General features: G+C 42.4%; 1 protein-coding gene and 1 long non-coding RNA gene across 5 annotated transcripts in view; one reads left to right on the forward strand and one right to left on the reverse strand.

The window, feature by feature from the left end:
• GHR (growth hormone receptor) overlaps positions 1 to 11,787 on the reverse strand; it is a 273,627-nt gene extending 261,840 nt beyond the window's left edge. For 2 of the 3 annotated variants that reach the window (XM_045439110.1, XM_045439117.1), the window contains exon 1: positions 11,273 to 11,579. The gene's annotated coding sequence lies outside the window, so the exon portion shown is untranslated. The other variant, XM_045439103.1, reaches the window with a different exon arrangement.
• Positions 11,651 to 20,033, forward strand: part of LOC123577157 — a 29,986-nt gene continuing 21,603 nt past the window's right edge. The window contains exons 1-2 of one of the 2 annotated variants that reach the window (XR_006701734.1): positions 11,651 to 11,763; positions 12,592 to 12,709. This is a non-coding gene — a long non-coding RNA (uncharacterized LOC123577157). Of the gene's footprint in view, positions 11,764 to 11,922; positions 12,044 to 12,591; positions 12,710 to 20,033 lie in introns of those variants that run through there. The other variant, XR_006701733.1, reaches the window with a different exon arrangement.

Consider the following 20,033-nt stretch of genomic DNA (forward strand, 5'->3'; position numbering starts at 1 on the left):
CCCCTCCAAGTATATCTCTCTATCCCCATAAAATATAGACTGTGTGGTTACTAAAAAATAGGAGACTTACTTGTTAGACATGCATGTTAAAGTATTTACATGTACAAATGAAAAAACACAAGATGTCTGGGGATTGCTTTAAAATAGTCAGGACCACGGTGGAAAGATGAAACAAGATGAGCAAAATACTGATGACTCTGGAAGCTGAGGAATGGGTACCTGAGGCTCAAAATACTATTCTCTTTATTTTGTAGGTACTCAAAATTTCCCATAATCAAAAGTTTTTAAAACTAAAGCATATATTTGGGAAAGATGGAGAATTCCAAAGGTTATAGGAATCCCACTTCCCCAAATTTTCGTCAGCAAATTAGGAGTTCAAACCAATGGAATCATAAAGGTGTAAGGAAAACTTTTGACTTTGAAATGAGCAAGGAGATTACTGGATATCCTTTCCATGGAATGCTGAGGCCCCCAGGGATTAGCTGATCCTATGGAGATCAGAGCCTTTGTCTTTGACTATGCTGTTTTTCAGCTCTGAGGAGACAGAAGTTAACCTGTAGAAATCAGTCATAAAAGTAATTTTTGTCCATACAGTGCAAGTCAGCTGTGTCCAGCGGAATGCAATTGATTACCGTCCTGTGGATAGATTGCATTTTGCAAATTCTCTTCAACATTCCTTTATATACATTTGTGGTTCTTTGAGTTCTCCTCTAAAATGGCTACACAATTATCTTTTTAAATTACTTCATTAACTCATATCTGTATCATTTTCCATCTGTTCACTTGATATCTGTATCATTTTACCCTTTTAGAGAATTATCTTTTAACAAAGAAAAACAATTTTAAAATGTTCCAATAATGGGAAAGTGTGTACCTATGTGTCAAAGTCTGCATATTTCCTCAAAGTCAAGCACTGAAACACTCTTAGGCTTTTGTGTGCATTCCTCCAGGCTCTTGTATCTTTCAGTGGACCATCATAGGCTGTTCTTTACCCAGAAAGGCCTTTTACCACAACACTACCACCCCAACTGGCCAACTTTCAACTGTCCCTGAACTTACAGACAGTATCACCTTGCCTGAGGAGGGTCTCCCAACACTGGTAGAGATCTCTCTGACAAACATATACATCCAGGAATAACTTTTAATATTGATTTTTAAAACCCAAATTTTATAAGCCACCAATAATCATCTGGATATAGGTTTTGTTTCTGTTGTACAGTAACAGTATAGGCACACTGACAGTGCAGTCATGAGCAACTAACCTCTGGCCAGTAGTGCTCTTCCGAAGGAGAGACGTTTCAATAGTTTAAACAAAAGAAACACTTCAAGAACTCATTAAAGCCCTAAATTTGGTGGAATGGGGAAAGGCAGAGGAAGCAAAAAAAAAAAAAAAGCAGATACCAAGTGATCTTTATGGGTGAAGGTAGGAAGTCTCCTCTCTCCAAGTCTCTCAAAAGGGTGCTGCAGGGAATCTTCTCTTTCTGCAGTGTCCAACATGAGTCGGGCATTGTTTTGACTCCTATAAACTACAACAGCTTTGTAAAGTAAGAATCACTATCCCCACTTTGCAGATAAAGCCAAGAGAGTTTAATGAACTTGCTGAGAGTTGCAAAGGTAGTAAATGGCAAAGCTGGATTCAGACCTCATCAGACAAGCCAGATTTATGGGATTCAAAGCCTACTCCATGACCTTTCCAGAATTCCAACCTACCTTCAGGCTTTCACAGTGGTTGGCCCCTCAGAGGGCATCTGCCAGCCCTAATTTACAGTGAAAAGAACTGCTGGTCAGGTGTCATTTGCCTCAGTTCACAACCCCCCCACTCAGGTGGTTAACACAGCTTAACTATCACCCTCACATATGAATGACAGAGGTAAACAACACCCTATTCCATGGGTAAAGTCCACGTTTATGGGTGGGAATGCGGTATAGCAGAAAAAACCCTTGAAAGAATGCTAGAAGAACTGGGTTATAAACCTGTCACTATCACAGTGGAGTTTTAATCCTAGAGAAGTCTTGTCACTTCTCAGGGACTCCCACTTCCTCACCTATAAATAAAGTGAGGATGTTGCACTCAGTTTTCAACAGCGGTCTACTGGCATTTGAGGACATATAATTCTTCCCGGGGTATAAGGCTACCCCGGGCATTACAGAAATTTAGTGTCCTGACTCTGGGCACTAAAAAAAGCCTATAACTGTTTTTTAAGTTTTTATTTCAATTTCAGTTCACATACAGTGTAATATTAGTTTCAGATGTACAATGTAGTGTTTCACCACTTCCATAAAACACCCGGTACACAAGTGCCCCCTTAAACCCCATCACCTATTTAGGCCATTCCCCCTGCCCGCCTCCCCTCTGGTGACCATCAGTTTGTTCATAGTTAAGAGTCGGTTTCTTGGTTTGTCTCGCTCTCTTTTTCTCTCTCTCTATATATATCATAGTTTAAGTACTAATTCAGAAGCCACTTTGCCCATAAGTGCTTGCCCCAAATACTTCAGGCCAAACAAATCTCCTTTCTCTCAAAATAAATATAGCATTTATACCCTGTAACACAATTTTTCATTAAATTGTATAATTGTCTACTTAATCACACAACGGACATTATTAGTGTTGCCTTCCTAGCTTGAATGATAGGCCCCAGTGTCAAGGGTCATGTCTTATACTACTTTTATATTCCCCAGAGTGTCTAGCACATTCCTGGGAACACAGTAATGGCTCAATAAATATATGTCCTGTCTTTGATTTTTCAGTGATCCCAAAAATACCACTAGCTTGGCCAAACTTACATCCTGCAGGCTAATAAAAAAATTTATTTATTCAGCATCTTTTTCCCAAGTAGTTTTCAAAGTATTTTTCAGATGACATTCCTAATTCTCACATACCCTACATGTACTATAAGGAATAAATAAAAGCAATGAAGTTTCAGGACAAAAGCAAAGAGAATTAAAATTTCATGCTCTTTGATGAGAGGCATTCTGAGAGCTGGCAAACTGTATATGTCTCCCAAGTCCTATTGATTCGCACAGAACAACTCCAACACATCTCCATCTTGCTTCAAATATTAAAAACTTCTCGACATTGCCAAGGCCCTGAACAGGATCCACCTGGGAAAGCTGGTCATCAAGTATGGGTGTTATCATTAACCTAAACAGAATAATACCAAATTTGCATTATGAACTTAGATTCTAGTCATCACCTGACCTGTTCAATATCCCTTTGCCCCCAGCTCTCCACATCCTTCTTATCAACACTTCCATTTCTCTGGTTTACTACAAACTAAGGTCATCAAAAAATATTTATTAAACAACTGTTCTATGACAAGCAGAGCACGGTTTTGCCAATGTCTCTAAAGGAAATAAGATGCTATGCTGACTGCGAATATGAAAGAAATCATTTGCCTTTATTTCTGCTCCTCTTTCTTCAATCTTTCTGACATGCTAGGTATCAACATGCTATGTTTTCTTCATTCCTCATCATCTTGCACAGGGACTGTGGTGTCCTCCTCTACCCCTAGGGGAAGAAGCCATGCCGAGGCTCTGTCTTCAGTATTCTTTCCATAATGCATCATTCACATATGTTGTGCCAGACTGTTTTTCACTCTGCTTTGCCAAATTGGGGTTTTCCGGGATAACGATAACATAGCTTGAAGGTGTCTAAAGAAGCCACAGACACGGTGAATTAGAATCATATGCCATCATCCTGACCAAGGACAAAGGCTGCTTAACCAATGGCAATCAGAATTGGAAGTCTGACTAAAGTTTGTCACCTGCCATCACCAAACTTGATGTGAGCTGTTTACTGCATCACTTAGCACTTTTTGTTTCAATAAGCATCCCGGGGGAGAGCTACGGATGTCTATTTTGTACTAGTTACACTCTACTTTTTTCTGACATGGCAACTCAAAGCAAAAAAAGATAGATATGATATTTGTTATGATAAAGTACACTTTTTAAGCAAGAAAAAAATGAATTTCTCTTTTGACCAATGACTTTATGATATATCTAATATATTCTAAAGGAACAGAGAGGGATACCTCTCCAAAGTTTTTAAAAAATATATTTTCAATGTTTTATTTTATAAACAACTGAAGAAACAATCAAGGAGGAGTTACTATAGCAAATGTCTAGCATAGCAGGCTGTCCACCACAGGTAATTACAGAAAAGAACCTATTCAACTTGCAAAATCTTTTGATGTTCTAATACTGAATAAGGGCTTTATCAGGGTATCCTCTATCATCTGCCTCAAATCCCCATGAAATGAGCATCTTCACCAGGATACACTTTTCACTCAGAAGCCCAGCCAGCTGGAGATAGATTTGTTTATGTTTACACAAATTCACAATCTAGGAAGTGTAATTCATTGGGATTATAACGATATTATTCTAAAGAAAACTGACTGAAGTCTTGTCAATACCAAAAGAAGCAAGGCCTAATCAAAGCAGTAAACACATCTGGAAGTTTTAAGGACTCTGTAGAAGAAATTATCTATGATTTTGAAATGGAGTATTTGAAGGTGGGTTTAGATGCTAATTAAAAAGACACAGCCCAACAATTTCTGACAAAATCACAGACTTCTTATAAATCATTATTAAGTAAAATTGGTACCTGACCTAAGGCTTCATTGCCTATATTAAAAGGCAGTGAGAGGCACCGAAGAAAGATGTTGAAACTAAACCATGACTGTTTCTGTCACCCTTCTTTTTCTTTCTTTTTAAAAAAATATATTGGTGACATTTTACTTTTTTAAGAGACAGCATGAGTGGGTGAGGGGTAGGAAGGGAGAGGGAAATGCAGAGGGAGAGGGAGGGAGGGAGGGAGGGAGGGAGAGAAGGAGAGAGAGGGAGAGAGAGGGAGAGAGGGAGAGGGAGAGGGGGAGGGGGAGGGAGAGAGAGAGAGAGAGAGAGAGAGAGAGAGAGAGAGAATATCTTAAGCAGGCTCCACGCACAGAACCCCACTCAGGGCTTGATCCCATAACTGTGAGATCAGGACTTGAGTCGAAATCAAGAGTTGGACACTTAACCCACTGAGCCACCCAGGCACCCCATCATCCTTCTTTTGAGATTCTGGTACTCCTCATGGCAACAACAAACAAACAACAAAAAAACACAGTTTCAGAAAGATTTTCTGCATCAGACCTTGGTGAGCTGCTATGGCTCCAGAAAGCATAGCATGATTATATTTTTATCTGTTTCCCTTAATTGATTAAAAATATTAATGGTGAAGGAATAAAATAAGCAAATGCTATTTCTTGATGCTTATATTGAAAATTATTGGGGCACCTAGGTGGCTCAGTCAGTTGAGCATCTGACTCTTGATTTCAGCTCAGGTCATGATCCCAGGGTCATGGGATCAAGCCCATGCTGGGCTCCACATTAAGCATGCAGCCTCCTTAGGATCTCTCTCACCCTCCCTCTCCCCATGTCCCCTACTTGTGCTCTCTCTGAAAATAAAAAAAAAATTTAATGAAAATTGTATCTTAAATAAGTGATATGAATTATAGCTCAACTATCCAAAGCATTCCACATTAATGACATTAATTACACTAACACTCTTTCCACAGCTGCTGTGTTTACAAGCATTCAGCAAAGAATGGAAAAATATAAAAATGAATAAAATTTATTTCCTGTTTCGAGGAACCCTTCCTAGCAAGGAAGACAGATAATGAAAAAGTAGACCACGAAACTGAAAGTGAATGAAATAGGTGTTCTTAAAGAGTTTCAAGCAAAGTCCCAAAGGAGCTGAGAGAAAAGAGAAATTCAGTAATCAAATGAATTCAAATCATAGCCCTGTAAAGAATCCTAAGAAGGCATCTTGTTTATTCCTCATTTTTGTTGCTGTTGTCTGTTATTAATGTGTAAGAAATATGAAGCCCAGGAAAGTTCAATAGTTTGCAAAAATCACATTGCCCATTTGAGGCACAGCTTGAAGGCACACAAGTTCCCTGACATCGAGTTTACTATTGTTTCATATTATGCCATCCTAAGCTGAGGGTTTCTTATACCAAAGTAGAACTTTGGGTTGGAAACTGCATGTCTAAGAACTTGTTGGGGATGTACTGCAATTTTTTGTTTGTTCATTTTTGCAGGAGGTTGGGGCTAAATAGGTGGTGGAGAGTTGTGAAATACATTTTTGAGCTTTAAAAAAAATATGTACTTTATCATTGGTTATTTCCTCCCTTTATAGGAGAACAAAATAAAGCAAAGAAGAAAATGTAATATAGATGGAGATCATAATTCAAGGGGCTTAGTGAGCAATCTCACTGCAAACACACACACACACACACACACACACACACACACACACGAGGGGGACAGCATGAACAATTTTATTAAAGGGAACAAGGCTGCATTGGCCCCTTGTTCTGACAAAAGGTCAATGCACAAAGTAGGAGCTTCTGATAGGCCCAGATGTCAGCCTATATCACAGGTTGATTTTCTCTCTTTGCCAAGAAAAATGGTTATTTTGTTCACACTCAGACTTGCTGAGAAAAACATTGTCATCATCATCAACCATAAACATTTCTTGCAAGAGGACAGAAGATTCTCAGCTGAGGCAGATTCTCAGCTGGTAGCAGGGGAAACATAACTTCCTTGGGAAGCCCCAGACAGATACATAAAAGGGAAATCAATCATGTCAGGCAGGTGTCTAATGTGCAGTGCAATGCCATTAATGCTACAGAGGTTGTGTGGAAATACCTCAGCCCAGGATGGTAAGCATCGTAATTTTCACAGAGGAGAAGAGTGAGTCTCAGACGAGCTAATCCGCACATTGGTGGTAAAGCTCACATTCAAACTAGGGTCCAATGGGCCTCAAAGTACTTGCCTTTGAACCACACCCTCTCCCCCTGTATATACCAGCTTTGCTTCCTTCCCCCAGGAAGGTTAGAACTTGGTAAATGAAGACCATCAGAGCCTTTGTCTGACTTGGATCCAGACACACAGCAGGAGGGAGGAACCTTCCTTAGAACTGATGCAGTGATATACCTGCTTTGGACTTCTCTGCCACATCACAAGCCATTTACCTCCAGGGGAAGAAGAGGTTGTTGACTCAGTCATGTCCTGTATGTACATCTTAAATCCCAGTTGCCGAAGGAAGCATTTCTGTCAGTTGTACTTTTACCTCATTTAGGGCCAGATGGCATACAGTCTGACTTGGACAGAATGAGCCATCAGTAAATGCCTGATTACTAGTACTGACTCATGCTTGTGGAAGCAGACACAATAAGGTCCAGGAAAATAATACCTCGTAGTCCCTACCTGTCCATGATATGCAACTTCAATCTGCTTGTCTCCAGAACATTCTACGTCTGTTTTTATCTTTTTTTTTTTTTTTTTTTTTTTGGCTTGGTGTTCCTTGACAGGGAGAAATTAAGCAGCCATTTTCATTGCATGTAGAATTCTATACACCTGCACAGTAAGACACTTTCCATAGACTTATAGGAAGTTCAGGCATGAAAAGAAAATTTTTTTATTATTGAAGTACAGTTTAAAAATATTTTGAAACAATTATAATGTTTCGACTATGGATGACTAATAATCTGAAAAGACTAAATTGTTATTTTGTTTACAGGTTTGAAATTAGTGAACAGTGTAATGAGATGGCTAAAATAGTACATGAAGATTAACCTGCCTTAATGGATACAGAAAGTCTAGAACTAAGGATTTCATATCTGTGTTTGAGATGACAACCATGATGAGGGGCAGCATAATGCGGACTCTAGGGCATATTGGTCAGGGCAGGGAAGGGTGGGACCCCACTGTGGGTGAGAATAGCTGCAAGAATAAGCAAAAAAAAAAAAAAAAGGTATTCAGGAAGAAGGGGCATAATGTTTGTTTTCAAACACAGCACTTAAAAGGAAGAGAGATTAGATTCATTGTGTGTTGCTCCAGCAACTGAACAGTAGGTCAATAGGTAGAAGAAAATGTTGATTTAGTGCAAAGCAGAACTTTCTAAAAATGAATCTCTCCCAGAATGGACAGGCCAGTGGACAGAAGCAAGATTCCCCCCTCTGATTATTTTCAAGAAGAGGTGGGCTGGCCCACTTATAGAAAGGGCTACTGAAGTGGAAGTTCATCCCTATGATAGGTACCTCTGAAGTTGGCTCATACTCATCAACCATTTTATTGGGCACATCATTGATATTATATTGTCCAAGGTCCAAAAAAAAATGACTTGCCAAGAAGACATCCTACATTGTTTTGTTTACACAATGAACAGAGGGCTAACTCCAAAGCCTTACCAAACTTCAACTCATTTTTTTACGTTTATTTACTTTTGAGAGAGAGAGAGTGTGCGTGCGCATGAGCGGGGGCAGGGAAGATAGAGAGGGAGACAGAGGATCCAAAGTGGGCTCTGTACTGACAGCAGAGGACCCGAGGTGGGCTCAAACCCACTCTGGGAAATCATGACCTGAGCAGAGAGCTGAAGTCAAACACTTAACCGGCTGAGGCATCCAAGCACCCCAAACTTCAATTCTTATCTATTCAATATTCCGAAAGTGATTAGATGATTTGAAATCTCATATTATTTAAATAACTACCATAGAGATTATAGAGTTTTCTCTTTTTTTAAAAAAAAAGGGAGGGTTTTTATGGACGTATGTAAACACACGAAGTTATTTTCATTACTGACATGTTTTTAATTGTTCTCTAAAACTAAACCAAGTCTCCATAATTGTGCAATTTATTAGCAGAATGACCAGAGAAGCTTAATCTTCAGGATAGAAGATTTAATCAATATAACCCATGCCTGTTTTTCTAAGTTAAGCAATTTGCTGTGCCACATTCTCACTGTATCACTCAGATTTATCTTTACATTAACAATGCTTACCAGCAGATAGCCAAAAAAGACTTGCCAAGTTGGACCAACTTCAAGGTTTGTTTCCATGCTGGGGTGTTTCATGCACTTGGCAGAAGCAGGCTGCAACTGGGGCTCCATTTATTACATTCTGCTATAAACATTATGTCCTGACCTAACAAGACACTGCACATGACAATCCCATAGGTTACCAAGCACCGTAAACATCTGTTAACACAAGCACCAGAGATAGCATGGAGAAGATGTCTAGTACCCATTCTAAGTGGTTTATGATGTGGAGTCTGCTGTTTACACACAAATAATCAAAAACACAACCCCAAATTCTGCCCAGAACAAATATTTGCAAGACAAAGTTATGCTCGGTTTGAAAAAAAAATACACTGGAGTCATCACTTTGTCACTGCATTTACAGACTTTTATTTCACACCTTTGCCTATTAAGTGTTGGCTTTCCATGACATTCAGTAGACCTAAACTATAATTTCACTGTGATATATTTACTCCAAATGAAAAGCTGAATGTTGACTTACCAACTTTCCTTAGACTTATGTGAATCAAAAGTTTACAAGTGTGGAAGGAGATAAGGGATGGGTGGTGCTTAAACTCAAACGATGTTTTTTCCAAGGGTCTCTGGGTGAAAACACATCCTTCCAGCTCCATCTAAAGTCCATCTGAAGAGAAACCAGAGACCCCCTTGAAATCTAACCTGGGAACACCAACTTTAAATCTAACCTGGGAACACCAAGCTTTGCTTTTCTCAAAAGGGAACAAATCCCCAATCACAGAAAAGATGGAACCAACAGTCCTGTCTACTAAATTATTTTATTTTGTTTCTATCCAGAGTCTTAATTTCTGGAAAATGTTTCCTACTAGTTACCTCCAAGGTCTATATACCTTGGCACTCCAGAGAAAAGGATTTGCAGGGTGACCCAGGTGGAAACTAGCCTAGAACACCAATCGCTTAGGGCACAGCTGCCACAACATGTCTGAGGAGAGACGGGTGCCTTCCCAGGCACACATGCCAGGGATTCTAAAGGTAAACATCACGGAGACCATGTAGTCTCTGGACTGTGCACAGCAGCACCCCGGGAATCTCAGATCCACAGCTCCAAGTTGGGTCTGGGCCTCCAGGGACCTGTGCCTACACATACACACGTCTTCGAACCCTCGTCCTCCTCTGCAAGTCTCCTGAGAGCTTCAGGAACCTTCACCTCTAGCCCTCAGCTCCTCAAAGGCAACGGGTTTAGTTAGTGTTTTAAAGTCCGTGGTATTTAAATCCTACGCAGGGTTGCGACCTCCCAACCCTCTGGCCTCCCGTTACCTTTCCCTGTCCCTTCCAAGGTCTCCTGGCTGCACAAGCGGGCGGGCGGCACCTCTCTGGCCTCCTCCTCCCACCCTGCACACCCTACTGGCTCAGGCGCCGACACGCCTCCCCAGGCGCACACACACGCGCGCGCACACACAGTGCTCACGTACACCCATTCAGCACACGAACCCGGAGCCAAGTTACCAACTCCCGCAGCCCGGCCCGAGAAGGCGTCCCCCACTCCGGTTATATATAAAGCACTCGCCCCAGATTAGACTCCCCTACGCGCCCGGGAGTGGTGACCCTGCCCGGCACCCTGCACGCGCGGCCAGCACCCTCTCCCCTGACACGCCGCTACCCCACTCACCCGCAGCTCTCAAGATCCGGGCAGTTCTGTCAAAACTTTGAGCCTGGTTGATTTCATAACCACTACTGTGTCCGGGGCTGGGGGTGCTCGGCTCGCCACGGTTTCCACCCACTCCAGCTCATGGGGACTGGTGGCAGTGACTCTACTGACCCCAGCTCCGCGGGTGCCAAAGCGTGGCTGCAGCCTGCACAAAGGCGCAGAGGGCGGTGCGCTTTGGGGAGGAGCGCACGGTGTCGACGAGCACAGCCCGACGACCTCCCCTCTCCTCCGGTCGCGCCGCCAGGGACCTCTCTCCCCGCTCAGCAGCGGCAGCCTCAGCAGTTCCTGCCCCAGCACCGCTGATGATGTCAAATAGAAACACTCGCAAAACTTTTACGACTTCAACAAAACTGGCTTCGGAAGCAGCCCCTCCAGACACCGCAAACATCGGTCACAGCAGGCGCCAGCGTGGGATGGTTCGCCTGTGGCCCCCAACTCCCTGACGCTCCCCACCAACGTGCACACACACACACGCGCGCGCGCGCGCGCGCACACACACACACACACACACACACACACACACAGCGTGGATCGGGTTACGACAACCCACCAGCAGAAAACAACTTCGCGAGGAGGAGGGGAGCACAGCCAACCCCCAAGTCACCCGGAAAAAAATTACTTGTGTAAATACATAATCCAGACCCCCACTTTCATAAACAACTGGTGCCCCTAGGGTCCACTCCCAGGTCCCCTGGCACAAAAAGGGGGGAAAGAAGAGCCCGACTCCCTCAGCCGCCCTCCAGTACCTCCGAGCCTCGCCTCCGGATAGAGGGCGCGGGTTCGCTTCCGCGCTGGGGCCGAGGGCGCGGGGGCCTCCGGCCTGCGTGGCCCCAGCCCGGGGTCCCCGCCGCCGCTTCGGCTCAGCAGCAGCCGCCGCCGCCGCCGCCGCCGCTCCAGCAGCCGCCGCTGCCGCCGCCGCCGCTCCCTAGACCGCCTCCTCTTCCCATGGCTGCGCCCTGCTTGGCAGCTCGCGGGCTGTCAGGCTTGGGGAGGAGGAGGGGGCGGGGTGAAACGGGAAGGGAGGACGGGAGGGGATGGGTGGGAAACGGCGGCCGCCGCTCACCAGGGGTCACTCCTGGCCGGGCCTGCCGCCCCCGCGACCCGGGCTGCCGCCGCGAGGTGAAGCGGGAGTTCGGGGCGACCGGTTCGAGACCCGCTGCGGAGGCGCGGAGCGCCGTCCGGGCCAAGCATTCTGAGCAGCTGGGATGAAGCGTTCCCCGGCGAGGAGTTGGAGTTGGTGCGTGTCACTCTCTTCTGGGCTGCGCGGCTCCTCCTAGAGGAAAATATTGGTAGTTGCAGGACACTTCCTTCCTCTCCGCCCACCCCCGTTCCCAAAAAGAAGGCAGGACCTAAAAGAGCATGAAGTGCAGTCAACAAATTGAAAAGAACACTTACAGAAAAGTTAGCTATCTGCAGGAATGGGAAAAAGACGAGCAGGATAGCTCGGAAAGCGTGATGAGCCAACCAAACATTGCCTCTCTCCACCTGCAACCAATTTCCAAACTCTTGCTTCCTGGGTAAAAAGATAGTTAAAAGTAGACGGGATCTTACTTTAGAGGTTAGAAAACAGAGACAGAGAGATGAAGTAATTTGCCAAAAACACAAGGCTTGTTAGGAGAGACGTCTGTCCCGAAGCCAGAGCACGGGGCTACAGGGTGTCCGGACACAGGCCTCAGCCGGAGGACTGTCCTTGTGTATGACTAAGGGAACGCAGTTTAACTGCCCTGCGCAGAACACAGTTCATCTGTCAGATACGAGCCTGTCCACCACTTTTCACCGTAGGAAAACAAAGTGACAGGAGAAGTTGTCAAAGTGCTTCAGAAAGTTAATATCGTTGTGCATGAGCATGTCGTTTTGTAAAGCACCAAACTCCCAGTCACCACATGCTTTTCTCAGCAGAAAGTACAAAAGTCCAGTTCTAGGTTGTCTGAGATCTGAAGGAGCAGCCAGTCATTCTACCTTTTTACTATTTACTTTACTACTGACAGCCAGTTATAATGTCGTTTATCTAACAGCTTCTAAACAGCTTGGGCTTACAAAATGACTTTTTTTTTTTCTTTTACAGGGCTCCAAACACAAAGCCGAGTTTATAACCAGAGAGAAATGTTGAAACAACAATCTAAAGAAACCAAGCTTCTTAGCACTGGAATAAAAGATTCCTGGGGTGTGGAGAGCAGCACATGGTGAGTGGTACATGGCAAATAGTACAGAGAAGGCAAAAGGAAGGAACGAACTCAGGACCAAAGAATGCATCACATAAGATACTCCTATTTTTTTTTTTTTAATTTTTTTACATTGATTTATTTTTGAGAAACAGAGTGAGACAAAGCGTGAGCAGGGGAGGGGCAGAGAGAGAAGGAGACACAGAATCTGAAGCAGGCTCCAGGCTCTAAGCAAGCAGCACAGAGCCTGATGCGGGGCTCGAACTCACAAACTGTGAGGTCATGACCTGAGCCGAAGTCGGACGCTCAACCAACTGAGCCACGCAGGCGCCCCCAAGATACTCCTATTTTTAAAGGAATCAAAGAAATGGAAAATTCTGTTCCTTAAGAGTCCTTTTTGAGTCTCAGCTATGGCTCAACAACCCAAATGTTCCAGGCAAAGAAGGACAGCCAGAATGAAAGAAGGAGGAAAGATTCTAGAAGGGGTTTGTATCATCACAGTCCTATACCGTGGCAGGAGTCAGGTGGATGTTGATTTTGAACTGGTCCTGTTCTATCCCACCTGAGTACAAGGTGGCTCTCCTTCTCTTCTCCAGTCCCTTGATTTCTAGGGTTCCGGGCTCTGCGAGAGCAGTAGGGTGCTTCCCAGTGTCTAGAGTTTTTAAAACAGGAGTTGCTCACATAGACAAAGATGAGGGCCCAGGCAGGTGGAACTCCTGCTGGGTGTTCTATCCATGCCATGTCGGCTGAAAGGGCATGGAAGGGCATGACAGGAGGGAGACAAGGCAGTCCTCACGTGCTGACTCCATTCCTGTTTGAGATGACCTTCCGAGTTGGCCCTTCAGACTCTGGCACCACCACCTTCTCTCTTTATATGCCTTTTCATCCTCTTTCCCCCATCCTCCAGCCCAGGGAATCTTGACATAGTCTAGGAGGTGCCAGATGGACTCACAAAATATTTTCTAAGTTCTATTGTTTATGGCCTGAGATGATTTAAGAGCAATGCTATAAAAGAAGGATTGCCTTCTCTTTTTTTTCTGGGTTCAGCAGTAGCCTTCATTCCCTGAGTCAGGAAAATGTAGACTGATTGCTTTGGCTTCTGCTCCATCTTTGGTAAAATAGTCATTGTGCACCAAAGCACAGGAAAAGACATGTTGGTTAATATCAAATGTTACGGAACTAGATATAGCCTTGCAACTTACACGAAGGGCAGTCTTTAAGTCCCACAAATAAAGGTCCTTGATCTCATACATGACTATGTATAGGTCTATAGTGGTATGTCCCTCTTTATATTTTCTAGGTTATGGGGGGAAATGTATCAGGTCTTAGGTTGACTAATATGTTACAAATTAAGGCATACCAAAGCATACTTGCCTTGTGAAATGTGCAATTGCATTTCCTCATGCCTTCTCCTCTGCCTGGAATATCCTACTTTGACCGTGTAGGGGAAATTCTCCTTAACCTTCCAATTCCAGCTCAGTTGTGTGGTTTCTCTATAAAGTCCTTCCTCGCTCTTCCCAAAGGCGGAATTAATGAATTATCTTTGCATCTGCATCCTCATAGGCTTTTATACCTACTTTCATTACGGTTTTTATTGATAGGTCTACTTTCCCCATTAGTTATGAGACCTCCAAAAGAGGCACAGGTAGTCTTAATATTAGTACCTAAAAAGTCTAGGTTTGTGCCCAGCAAATGGTAAAGTGCCTGACAAATGCTTAACCAAGTTAAACGAAAATTTATTCCATCCAAATTTGTACCTCAAACCCAGATCTCTATACAGAGCTGCCATGTTCCATGTCTCTCAAACTTACTTTAAAGGATTTTTAAAAACTAACCCTGAATTCCCATACACCAGTTTCTTTCATTCAACAGATGTTAGAGAGCATATACCATGACAAATTTGTTCTAGGAACTTAAGATGCATCAGGGAACAAAACTTATACAGCATCCCCATAAAGACCTTGCCCTCAAGGGGCTTGCATTCTAGTTAGGGGAGACAATGAACACAGTTAAGAAGTAAATCACTGAAGTGCTGATTATAGAGAACTATGGCAGGGTAAGGGGCTGAGGAATGCCAGGTAACAGGTACAAGAATGCTGGGAATTCTCTCCTTGCTCAGAACTGAGCAGTGTATTAGAGGAGTCGAGCATGTGATGGTTATGAACACATTGTAAGCGATCCTTGAGCAGGATAACCTCTCCATCCTCATCCCCAACTCCAGCCACAAATGCCTTGGTTGAGAGGATGCAAAAGGAATCATAAAGGGAAGAAAACAACTTAGGAAACTTCCTCTACTGAAAGGCAACATGGGAAAACCCATTTCATGATCTAGAAATTCTTAGCCGAGACTTATGAGGAGGTCCCAGAACTAGAATTAAAGCTTCAACCCACCACTGATTTTGTGAATTTCAAAAACAGTAGGTATTTCATTTCAGAGCTCATAAAAGCTAAAAGGAATATGATTGCCTTGACTCTCTGGTGGATTCAGAGCCACCCACAGGAAAGCTCAGGGCCTGAGCAACACCAGACAATGGACAGACACCTGGTGGAAAGGAACAAAATAAGACAGGTCTCAGTAGGGACTCATGAATGAATGTTCCCTTTTAAATCATTTCAGTGTAGGGGCGCCTGGGTGGCCCAGTCAGTTGGGCAGCAGACTCTTGATTTCAGCGAGGGTCGTGATCTTGTGGTTCATGGGTTCACGCCCTGCATCGGGCTTTGCGCTAGCAGTGTGGAGATTGCTTGGGATTCTCTCTCTCTCCCTCTCTCCCAGCCCCTCCCCTGCTTGCATGCTCTCTTCTCTCTCAAAGTGGGTAAATAAACTTAAAAAAAAACATTTAAGTGTAAAGACTTAAAAAATAAAAACAATTTTTGAGATTATTTTTCCCCTCCTCCCATCAAGTGCAAAACCTTGTTTTTAAAAAACATAATAGAAAGTCATCTGGCTTCTGTCTGGATAATTATGTTGATGAGTAACCCACTAACTCCCTTACTGGGAGGCAAGCATGTTCCATTTTGTGACTACACCATTCGTTAAAAGTACTTTAGCCAGACTCTGCTTTTCTATTATTTATACCCAGTTCTATCTCTCAAGCTCATAGGAACAAAATTAGGCATTTAAATTTATTTTTTTTTTTTGAGACACACTTTCACTCATGTCAGTGCAAGTTACTTCTTCTCTGGGCCAAACGTGGCAGATCTTTTCGGTTCTTCTCATGCAATGTGGTTTCCAAACCTGACAACATCCTTGTCCTTCACCTTAGTGTGTGCTCTGCTTCATCGAAATCCTTTATAAAGTGCTGTTCCCAGTATCAAATTCAGTCCCATTATGGACACCACAAGAGAGAGGAGAACCGTGAGCTTCCAACTACGCCTTCTGGAGTAATGGAAATGCTAGAAAGAATCCCTGGAGTCTGGCAGATGCGGCCGGAACCCCAGCTCTGACCCAACTTAGCCTACGCTCTAAGGAAGTGAATTTAGCAAACTTAACCTTGATCCTGGCATTTGGATCTCTTCTTTCCCTCCACATTCAGTCCTTTCCTACTTTTGTCTTCACAGATTATTTTGTTCATTGTTTCTATACCTCTCATCTTTAAAAGAGGTGGAAATATAAAAGCAAAAAGGGATGTGAATGAAAGGAACCTGAGGAGGTATGAAAAAGTTTCTCACAGCAACTTTCCTTTATAGAAATTAGGCACACAGAATATTCCAATTACTAAATAAACTACCAATCTAATTTGCTTATCAGACTTCTCTGAAAGCGACCCAAGGGGAAGAACATTGAATCCTTTGCACATAAAAGGAACAGACCTACCTACCTACCACCAAGGTTCTACCCAGTGAAATCAGGAGAGGTCAGGGGAGGAGATGTGAGAATTCCTGGCTGGAAATTCCCTTAGGTATATTGAAAAGAGAGGGCTTGCAGGGTAGCAGCATTTTTCTCAAGGTTACCAGCCCTCTGTAGCAATTGCTGAACCAAGCCTATGGTTCTCACCACAAGAAAGCACAGTATCTTTAATAAGAAAGTTTGAGCACTAAATAAAATAGGTCTCAGCTATTGTAGACAAATAATAGATTAGAATGTCTGTCCAAATTGCATTTGCCTCATAAATTTGTTTCTCATACTTTCCTAATACTCAGCATTCCAAAACATTCACATAAATTATTTCAATTTTTCTTCACAGTAGTTCTGTGAAGAAGGTGCAATTATCTTCTGTTGATCAGTGAGGAAGCTGGCTTAGAGAAGCAAAGGGACTGGACCAAGCACACAATTAGGCAGATTCAGGTTTGGATGGGGACCCAGAGACTTTCTGGGCTGAGTCCATTCTTTGGACTCCTCTACTGCCTCTCCAGGTAGCAAGAGCTACCATCTTGTCCATCTTCTGTGTGTGTGTGTTTAAATATTAATTATAGTATAGTTAAAATACAGTGTTATATTAGTTTCGGGTAAAATATAATGACTCAACAATTTTATACATTACTCCATGCTCATCGTGATAAGTAAGTGTACTCTTAATCCCTTTCACCTATTTCACCCATCCCCCACCGACCTTCCCTCTGGTAACCATCGGTTTGTTTTTACCCCAGCAGACCACAAGCATCTGTCTGAGGCAAAAACTTTAAAATTTCTTCAAATTTCCAGGAACCAAGTTAATAGGGAGTGGTGGGGGGACATAAGCAGTCTATTGCATTTTTAATACCGTTCCATGCAGGTTCACCTCTAATATTTGTGGGGTTCAGAGCCAGAAGATAAATGGAGCCCACATACCACAGGTCTAGATATCTAAAAGTGATGGTCAAACTAACAAATTGTTGGATACAATATACTCTATCTTCTTATCTTGAGAAATGTGCCTTCAAAATGACCTGGGATGACAGATGTGAGTTTGGATTTCTCAGAGTTCTGCATCGCCAAGTGGTAATGTAGTAAGATCGGCTTGATCTCAGTGTCCATCCTCCCCACTTCTCTTCCCACTCCTGGCTCTCCCTTACACACAGAGAGGTCTCCTATACATATGTGAAGGACCCTAGCTCACATGTGTAAGCTCTAACCAATCTCTCGCTCTCTCTTTCCATCCTCAGGACTTCAAGACATTTAGGCTGGGCACTCCAAAGTCTGAGATATCCAAAGGATAATCTAAAGAAAGCACAGCCCATGGATAGGCAATGTCATTCACCCAAAGGTTCCTTGTCTTGTGAATTAGGACATGGCCCCAAGAGAGCCAGTGGAAGGACCTTTCTTTCACAGGTCTGAAGGCAGTACTTATTATTTGATTTCATTTAGATGCATGTACATTTCTTTAATGGAGGCATTGGTCTAAGGGCATCTTGGAAAGGACATCCAGTTGAGGAGCTCAGTGCAGAATGCAGCATGCATTAAGTACTCAGCAAATGCTTGTTTAAAAAATTGAATTTCAGGGGCTCCTGCATGGCTCAGTAGGTGCAGTGACTGACTTCGGCTCAGGTCATGGTCTCACAGTTTGTGAGTTCGAGCCCCACTTCATCTCTGTGCTGACAGCTCGGAGCCTGGAGCCTACTTCGGATTCTGTGTCTTCCTCTCTCTCTCTGCCCCTCTCCTGCTTGTGCGCATGCTCTCTCTCTCTCTCTAAGAATAAACATTTAAAAATAAAAATAAAGCATTGGATTTCATATTTAAGGCAATTTGATACTCAATATTGAAAACAAACTAAAAGAAAAGCAATATATTACAAGATATATTTGAAATATATATCTAGAAGACACCAACAACCTGATAGTAAAAATGCTTGTATATATGGGAATTTGGGTAAATTGCAAAATTTTAGTCATCGTAAGTAGTTCTCCTATGGACTTCTGATATGTATCTTTTGGCGAGCATTTGTACCCATTTCTATTGGGTACATACAACCAAACGCTGCTCAAAGTGATTGTATGAATTTGTACTTCTGCCAGCACTATATGATAGTGATTGTTCATATCCTCACCAACACTTAATATTTTTCACCTTTTTGGATTTAGTCATTCTGGTGTCTGTGGAGTAGCACTATATTCTGATTTACATTAGTATTTTCCTGATGTCTAAGGAAGTTGAGCATCTTTTCATATATACTGGTTACTTGGACCTCCGCTTTTTGAAGTGTCTGTTTAACTCTTGCCATATGTGTGTGTGTGCGCACACACACACATCATTATTTTTCAGTTATTTGTAAAAATTACATTAAATTATTAACTGTGGTTTCCTCTAGGGAGTGAAATTTTTTGGAAAGTGGGAGGTGGGTGGAAGGAATGAAAGAACAAGGTTTTTTATACTTTTAAGCTCTAGTTTTGTTTTCAATCAGGAAACGTAAAACCTGAATTTGCGTGACAAAAACCTCATCCGTACTCATCCGTATCAGAAGCTGAATATTTGTACAATATTCATAGGATACTAAAGCTCTGTGCTTATGAAGTGCTCAAATGGCAAGTTCCTGTAGTAGATTAGACATATAATTTGCTTTATAATAATCTGATTCACAAGCAATGTTCTACACATAACATCTGTTGTGTGATGTGATACAAGGTACCATCACTAATTAATTATTTTCATACAATAAAAAACATGGATAAATCAAAGCAGTTGATACATAATAATCACTTTATATCTGCTGACTTGAATAAACCAACATATGATGTCAGAATTTTTTAATTTGCCTATATGCCTTATTATCCACTTTATCATTCATTTACCTTATTTGTCTAATTATTTAATGCTTTTCTAGTTTCCTTATTCTAAACGAGGACTTGAGATGGTTTGCAGAGAAATATATAAACCATAAAGATGAATAAATAAAACAAATGAGAAAATGGGAAAGAAAGGAAAAGAGGGGATAAAACTAACATAACAAGCAGGGATACTTAGCCTTTGAAATTCATATCATAATGTCCTGTTCATCTGCCAGAAGTCAGACACAATATTGGCTCTGACAATTGGTGGCTATAACAAATAAGAAAACTATAACAAATAAAGAACATCTGCAAGATGTACCCTACCCATAGGTGAAAGCCAAGCATTGGAAGGGCATCTTCTTCTAAAACCAATACATTCAAGAAGTTGTTCCTGGAGGTCATCTTACAGGGATTTGACATGGTGGGCTGGATGATGTATTGGTGACGTATATGATAAGACTGAAGGACCTTCTTTCCTTTGTGTGGAGATACCTAAAACAGAAAACTTTGCCAGAAATTACAGGCAATCTCATACTCACCTTTAACTTCTTTTTAACACAGCCATTGATAACATTTAATTTTAAGAAACAAAGTGTTTACTTCATAGTAACCACAGAAAGTTTGGTTCAAAAGTTATTTCAATTTACTAATATCTTAGATT

This window comes from Leopardus geoffroyi, chromosome A1 (genome assembly GCF_018350155.1).
Source record: "Leopardus geoffroyi isolate Oge1 chromosome A1, O.geoffroyi_Oge1_pat1.0, whole genome shotgun sequence".
NCBI lineage: Eukaryota > Metazoa > Chordata > Mammalia > Carnivora > Felidae > Leopardus > Leopardus geoffroyi.